Raw genomic sequence first — 7,504 nt, forward strand, 5'->3', positions numbered from 1 at the left:
TCCATAGTTTCATTAAAGTTGTATAAATAAATTTCCTGTGCCAACATAATATGCACATTCCCATCCCGTGTTAGTTATAAAGGATAAGGAATTGATAAAAACAAATATTTAAAAATCAACGCGGTTGTATATTTACCACACATTCGGACTTTCTACGCATCCGTTCAGGCTTTGTTTCCTTAGTTGAGGTTCCAGGTGGTTCAGTAGAAATTTTCAAATGGTTTATCCATATCAAGAAGTATTGAATTTCTAATGAGCTGCCCTGCCCAGGACATGATTCTTAACAAAATAATATTCAATTTTCTAATTGAAACACCTCCCGTTACAAATAATAAAAGATGGCAACAGATAACATACTTTAAGGCATAGAACTTACCGATGGTTGATTGAAGATTGAAAGAACTAACAATTTTATTTATTTTTAATTATTTGACCTAGGAAGAAGCTCCTTGAAGTATACACTACTCTTTAATCTCTCACGAAAAGCTTCCCACAAACTCCCTTTGCCATGCAATCCTTCACTCTTTCTCTGCTGATACATAATGTCAACCCCACATGCAATCTTCATACCCAACTCAGCTTCCACATACCCACCACCATCCGAGCTATTTGGCATAGGTTACCATCCTACCTATGAGGCAACAAAATAACATTTTAACAGCCAATACTTACACAGTTGAAAATATTTCTACTTGAAACAATTGGATCTTCAACTGCCGAAGTGAGCATAGAAGATAAGTCCCTAACATGAGAGATGTTGGTGAGTTGCATCCCTGAGCCCGGAATTGGAACTGGTAAGTCACGAACAATACCTGTACACGGTAGATCGCAGGTAGATAAGATTGGAAAGAGCAAAGTATTGGCTTCAGGTATTTGGAGTTGCAATAAACAATTATTACACCCACAGCTAGAAGCCTAGAGCTAAACATAACAAAGGTACAAATAAGAATTTCATTCGCTTACTTACGATCAAAGAACCACTCCTCACAATCTTTGTTGTTTCCCGATCCAATCATGTGCTAGGGACGAAATACTACCCAGCTACTGAAAACATCTGCAATATATGGGTTTTAGGGGGATGTGACTATAGTTATTGTCATTATTGGAATGGAACTGACACTATATACCTTATCAATTTCTTATTTCTACACGTAGCTAACCTCAGTTTCCACTTTCCAGTTGGAAGTCTGAGCTTTAGATCGGCACTAGGAACACTAATAACTACTCAATTATGTCAAAGTGATTAGACCATGAGACACTGAATGAGAACGTGAAGAAGCCACAATATGTTGTGAGAGGTGAGCTCTATCTTAGAGCTTCCGAGCTTCAGAAGGAAGGAAAGAAGATTATATTTACAAATGTTGGCAACCCGCATGCTTTAGGACAGAAGCCACTGACCTTCCCTCGCCAGGTTGTGGCTCTATGCCAAGCTCCATTTCTACTGGATGATCCTAATGTGGGACTCGCCTTCCTAGCAGATGCCATTGCTAGAGCTAAACATTACCTTTCTTTGACATCGGGTGTTCTAGGTGCCTACAGTGATTCCCGAGGACTTCTAGGAGTGCGATAGGAAGTGGCAGAGTTTATTGACCCAGAACTGATATATCTGACGGATGGTGCTAGCAAAGGAGTAATGCAAATCTTGAATACAATTATACGTGGTCAAAGTGATGGGATTCTGGTTCCAATTCCACAATACACGCTTTATTCAGCAGCAATATCTTTATATGGTGGTTCTCTTGTTCCATATTACTTGGAAGAGACTGCAAATTGGGGTCTTGATGTAAATAACCTTCGCCAGTCAGTTGCAGATGCCCGTTCAAGAGGTATAACTGTGAGGGCCATGGTGATTATAAACCCAGGAAACCCAACTAGTCAGTGTTTGAGCGAAGCCAATCTGCAGGAAATACTAAAATTTTGTTACCGAGAAAAGTTGGTCCTTATGGTAAATGAAGTTTATCAGCATAACATATACCAGGATGCACAACCCTTCTTAAGTGCGAGAAAGGTTTTGTTGGACATGGTTCTACCCGTAAGCAAGGAAGTCCAACTTGTATATCTTTCCACACCGCGGTCCTAAAAAGGGTATTAGGGAGAATCTTGGGACAATGAGGATGGTACTTTGAAATGGCAAATATTTCTCCACAGACTGTTGACAAAATTATAAGATTGCATCCATATCACTCAGTCCAAATGTTCTTGGACAAATATTTATGGGTTTGATGGTCAGTCCTCCCAATCCAGGAGACATCTCATATCAGAAGTATGTTCAGGAGAGCAACTCAGTTCTTGAATCATTAAGGAGAGAGCCCACATAATGACTAATGGATTCAACATTTGCAGAAATGTAGTTTGCAACTTTACAAAAGGAGCTATGTATTCATTCCCACAAATAAGATTACCACCAAAAGCGATCGAAGTTGCGAAAATGGCTGGAAAAGTCCCCGATGTTTTTTATTGTCTCAAGCTATTGGAAGCCACTGGCATTTCTACCGTCCCTGGTTCTGGATTTGGTCAGAAAGAAGGGTTTTCCACCTAAGGACAACCATCTTACCAGCTGAAGAAGACATGCCTGCAATCATGGAAAGTTTTAAGAAGTTCAACGATGAGTTCATTGAACAATATGAGGAACATAGAGGATATTCAAGGATGTAAAGGAGTTGAAAAGAAATCATAATTTGTATACAGTTCTGTTAATTCATTTACACCCTACCTTCTGCCGACTCTCCTCTCTCTTTAAAGGGGTATATCCTTGTGTATTTTCACTGGTTCAAACTTTCATTTCTATTTTATGTACATGGATTGATTTTTCAAAAAAAAAAAAAGTTCTACGAAAGAAATCAGAACATCTATAATCTATAGATATATTATAGAGCCTATGAAACTATCATCGAGTCTACGACAACTATTTTATGAGAATGTTATTTACTCACATCTTCCAGTTTCTCTACTCACTTTGTAGACATCATCGCAATTTTGAACCCTGATGAGCTTGCTTAATCCAAAGTCTCCAACCTTTAAATGACTGGAGAAACTGCAAAATTAGAAGTACTATCCTCAAAACGCAGGCCTAAAATGAGGCATTAATTATCGAAATAGAGTCTTAAAAAAAAAAAAATCAATCCTAATATTCTCACTGTCATAAATGGTGACAGTGAGAAACTATTAGCATAAATGGCAAATCACAAAATTGGAAACAAACATTAAATACTTCAAACTGAATTGCAGAGAATTGAATAACCATACCTGAGAGTATTTGACAGACAATTAAAGTTAATCTGAAAGAAAAGAAAATACTGAATTATGGCAATGTAAAACCAACGAAAAATAAATAAATAGAAGATCGACACACAGCAATAAGAAAACCAAAGAAAATAGTACCATACCAAAGTTGCAGAAGTAATGATTTTGGATTCCAAAAGAAATACAATATTACCAAAGTTTGAAGGATGAATAATCAAAAAAGAAACAATGAATTAGAATTTGTGTGTGAGAGAGTGAGATGATGAAGAGAATTAGAGATTTGTGAAAGAAAAAGCGGTAGAGATAGTTTGTGAGAATTAGAGTTATATGTGTCGTTTTTTTTTCTTTCATTGTGATAGATGGAAAGGGTATGTCTATTCGGAGATATTTCAGTTGTAATTTAAGGGATGGAAAGGGGGAAGCATATTTACAAATTTACCCTTTGTGTGAAGAACAAAAAATAAGTGGCTGTCTAACTTTCCGGTACCCTTTCCATTTAAAACTTTGGCATAAAACCAGGAATACAGGAACTAATTGGGAAATCTGGTATCCGCTTTATATATAAGATATGGGGTAAAAAAAATAAAATAAAATAAAAGTTAATATTTTTGCTACGTTTGCTTATATTAATTACCACTGTAAGTGGCATACTAATTATAACACTGACATAGATGGTTGCGTTGAATCAATTGATCAGATATAATATTGTAAGGAACAAAGGTGTCTTACAGTCTTACATTAGATTGTGGTGTGGGGTTTAATAATAATAATAATAATGCAATAACAAGTGTTGCTGACTATAATTGAATATTCTTGCAATTCATCATTTAGTGTGTTTGTTAAATTTTAACTCATGGAAATGAAAGGAAATAAAATGGGTGGTCCACTATGGAATGGAATGGAAAGGAAATAATTTTAAATGGTATGTGTTTGGTAAATTGGGGAAAGAAATAATCATGTTTGTTTGCAAAAGCTAAGGAAATGAATAATTGTATTATTGGGTGTGTATTGTTTGGTGGGCTATGGAAAGAAATTTAAGTCCCTAGCTATCTATTTCTTTTTATTTCCACAAAATTTTTAGGGGGGTTAGCTAAGGACACAAAACCTTTTCCATTTCCATGATTTTGTTTCCATATGGAAAAGCCCATTTCCTTTCCATGGATAAACAAACGCCTTAAAAACTATGGAAAAGGTGGACCACTATTATTTTCCTTTCCTTTCCATGGTGTTTCCATCCTAACAAACACACTCTTACTACCAATTCTTCCTATTAAAAGATTTAATAAGATGCTTCCACACATGGTGTTAAATAGTTACCATGAAAAGTAGGATTGAAAGATCTGCAGCTGAAAGTTAAAAGACTTTGTCTGGCTAATAATAATAAGACTTTGTCTGCTTGAAAAAGTCTACATATTTCTGTCTCAGGAACCTCTCTGTGGTAGTTTCTGCTGAGATGAGATCAAGAAACCAAACATAGATGCTTCTATCCTTTCTGTTATTGTTTTTAGCAACAAAAACTCATTTCTGTACTGCTGCTGATACCATCTCTGCAAGTCAATCTCTCATTCCAAACCAAACTTTGATCTCTAAGGATGGGAACTTCGAACTTGGTTTCTTCCAACCAGGTACTTCTCTTAACTCCTACATAGGAATATGGTATAAGAAAGTTTCTGTTGAAAACAAAACTGTTGTTTGGGTTGCCAATAGAGATACTCCTCTTACTGACCTTGCTTCTTCTGAGTTGAAACTCTTAGAAGATGGTAATTTAGTTCTGTTAAGCCAGTCGAAAGTCAGAGTTTGGTGGACAAACACTACTTCAAGTGCCATGAATTCATCTGAAGTAGTACTTGGGGTTGATGGAAATCTTGTTTTGAGAAATAGGGTAAGACCATCTGATGTTTCTTGGCAGAGTTTTGATTACCCTACTGATACATGGTTGCCTGGTGGAAAGATTAGATATGATAATAGAACGAAGAAAGCGCAGTTACTCACTTCTTGGAAAAATATAAATGATCCTGGGACAGGGTTATTTTCTTTAGAGTTGGACCCAATTGGGGACCAGTATGTTATATTGTGGAATCGGACTCAAAGGTATTGGACTAGTGGACATTGGAACTGACAGATTTTCAGTGGAGTTCCAGAAATGAGATTGAATTATATTTACAATTTCAGCTATACGAAAAATGTGAATGAGTGCTACTTCACCTATAGTCTTTATAATACTTCTATTGTTTCTAGATTTGTGATGGATGTGACAGAGCAAATCAAGCAAACTTTTTGGGGTGATGGTACACAAAATTGGATTCAATTTTGGTCTCAACCAGGACAACAGTGTGATGTCTATGACTTTTGTGGTGCTTTCGGTATATGCGATCAGAACTTACCCTCTTGTACGTGTTTGGATGGTTTCAAACCACGAACACCAAAAGAATGGAATATTACAGATTATTCTGGTGGATGTGTGAGGCAAGCATCTTTGCAATGCGGGAAAGATGGCTTTTCACCGCAGCAAAATGTGAAATTGCATGCAAATCAGCCTTCCAATCAACAGTCTTTGGTAATTCCAAGTGCTTCAAGTGCTGATGAGTGCAAATCGGCTTGCTTGAACAACTGTTCTTGCAGTGCTTATGCTTACAGTAGGGGGTGTTCAGTTTGGAATGGTGATTTGTTAAGTGTAGAAGCCCCAGATGGCGATGGTCGTGGAATAGATCTCTATCTCAAACTTGCGCATACTGGTGCTAAGAATAAGGGAACACCTACTCCGGCTATAGTGGGTGCCGCTGCAGGGATTGTGGCCTTACTAGGCCTTGTTTTCTTAGTTGTTCGGAGATGGCAGATAAGACAATCAGTTGGAACGTCAAAGACAGTTGAGGGCTCCTTGGTGGCATTCACCTACAGAGACTTGCAAAATGCGACGAAGAATTTCTCCGAAAAGTTAGGTGGTGGGGGTTTTGGTTCAGTCTTCAAAGGGACTTTACCTGATACAACGGTCATTGCTGCCAAGAAACTTGAAGCCCTAGGTCAAGGAGAAAAGCAATTCCGCAGTTAAGTGAGCACTATTGGGACCATACAACATGTTAATCTCGTCAGATTACGTGGTTTTTGCTCTGAAGGAGATAAAAGGTTGTTGGTCTATGATTACATGCCTAATGGCTCTTTAGATCATCACATGTTTAATCAACAAGATTCTGAGATGTTAAACTGGAAGGTAAGGTACCAAATTGCACTTGGAACAGCTAGAGGTTTAGTTTATCTCCATGAGAAGTGCAGAGACTACATTATACACTGTGACATCAAGCTGGAGAGCATACTTTTGGATGCTGATTTTTGTCCCAAGGTGGCCGACTTTGGTTTGGCGAAGCTTATTGGTCACGAATTCAGCAGGGTCCTGACAACCATGAGGGGAACTAGGGGCTATCTGCCGCTAGAATGGATTTCCGGTGTAGCTATCACAACCAAAGCTGATGTCTATAGCTACGGCATGATGCTTTTTCAGATAATCTCAGGGAGAAGAAACTCAGAGCATTCGGAGGATGAGATGGTGAAGTTCTTCCCAGCTTGGGCTGCACGCAAAATAAGCGAAGATGAAGAAGTCCTTGCATTATTAGACTACAGGTTAGAGGGTACTGCCAATGTTGAAGAGCTAACTAGAGCTTGTCGAGTTGCTGTTTGGTGTATCCAAGATGATGAATCTCATAGGCCAACAATGGGGCAGGTGGTTCAAATCCTTGAGGGGGTCATGGAGGTGAATCCTCCTCCCATCCCCAGAACACTCCAAGTTCTTGTGGAGAAAGAAGGGGACATACATTCTTTTCAGAAACCACCTCCAACCGCAGCTCACAAACGCGCAGTACATCATCTGCTTCTTCTCAAACCAAAAACAACATCTCATTAACAAGTTCGAAGACGTAAGACAATGACGTCCACAAAGAATTCTGAACCAGTTCTCTTTGCAGTGCATTCCCTAGGTCTTTTCTAAATTTTAGGTCCTATGATTTTCATCTGCTTCGTATAATTTTACAATGCTGTGAATTTTATACAAAAGTGAACACCTGGTCAAATTTCCAAATCCACTTGTTTTATTGCGAACAAAATAGGTACGTAGTGTATCATTGTCACCAAGTACGGTACGGGTTTAAAACGGAACGTCTCCGAAAAAAAACGGAAAAAAAAAACGTAAAAAAACGTGGGGAATAAAAAATGGGTTTAAAACGGTAAAACGGGTTTAGAACGTATAATAAATATAATACGTAAAAAAAAA

The 7,504-nt window shown here is 37.9% G+C and overlaps 2 pseudogenes; both read left to right on the plus strand.

The window, feature by feature from the left end:
* Positions 1–1,216: 1,216 nt before the first annotated feature.
* On the plus strand, positions 1,217–3,040 carry LOC147477226 (glutamate--glyoxylate aminotransferase 2 pseudogene; annotated as a pseudogene).
* A 1,517-nt stretch (positions 3,041–4,557) lies between these two features.
* Positions 4,558–7,249, plus strand: LOC147477227 (G-type lectin S-receptor-like serine/threonine-protein kinase At2g19130 pseudogene; annotated as a pseudogene).
* Positions 7,250–7,504: the final 255 nt, after the last annotated feature.

Source organism: Coptis chinensis, chromosome 9 (genome assembly GCF_015680905.1).
Source record: "Coptis chinensis isolate HL-2020 chromosome 9, ASM1568090v1, whole genome shotgun sequence".
NCBI lineage: Eukaryota > Viridiplantae > Streptophyta > Magnoliopsida > Ranunculales > Ranunculaceae > Coptis > Coptis chinensis.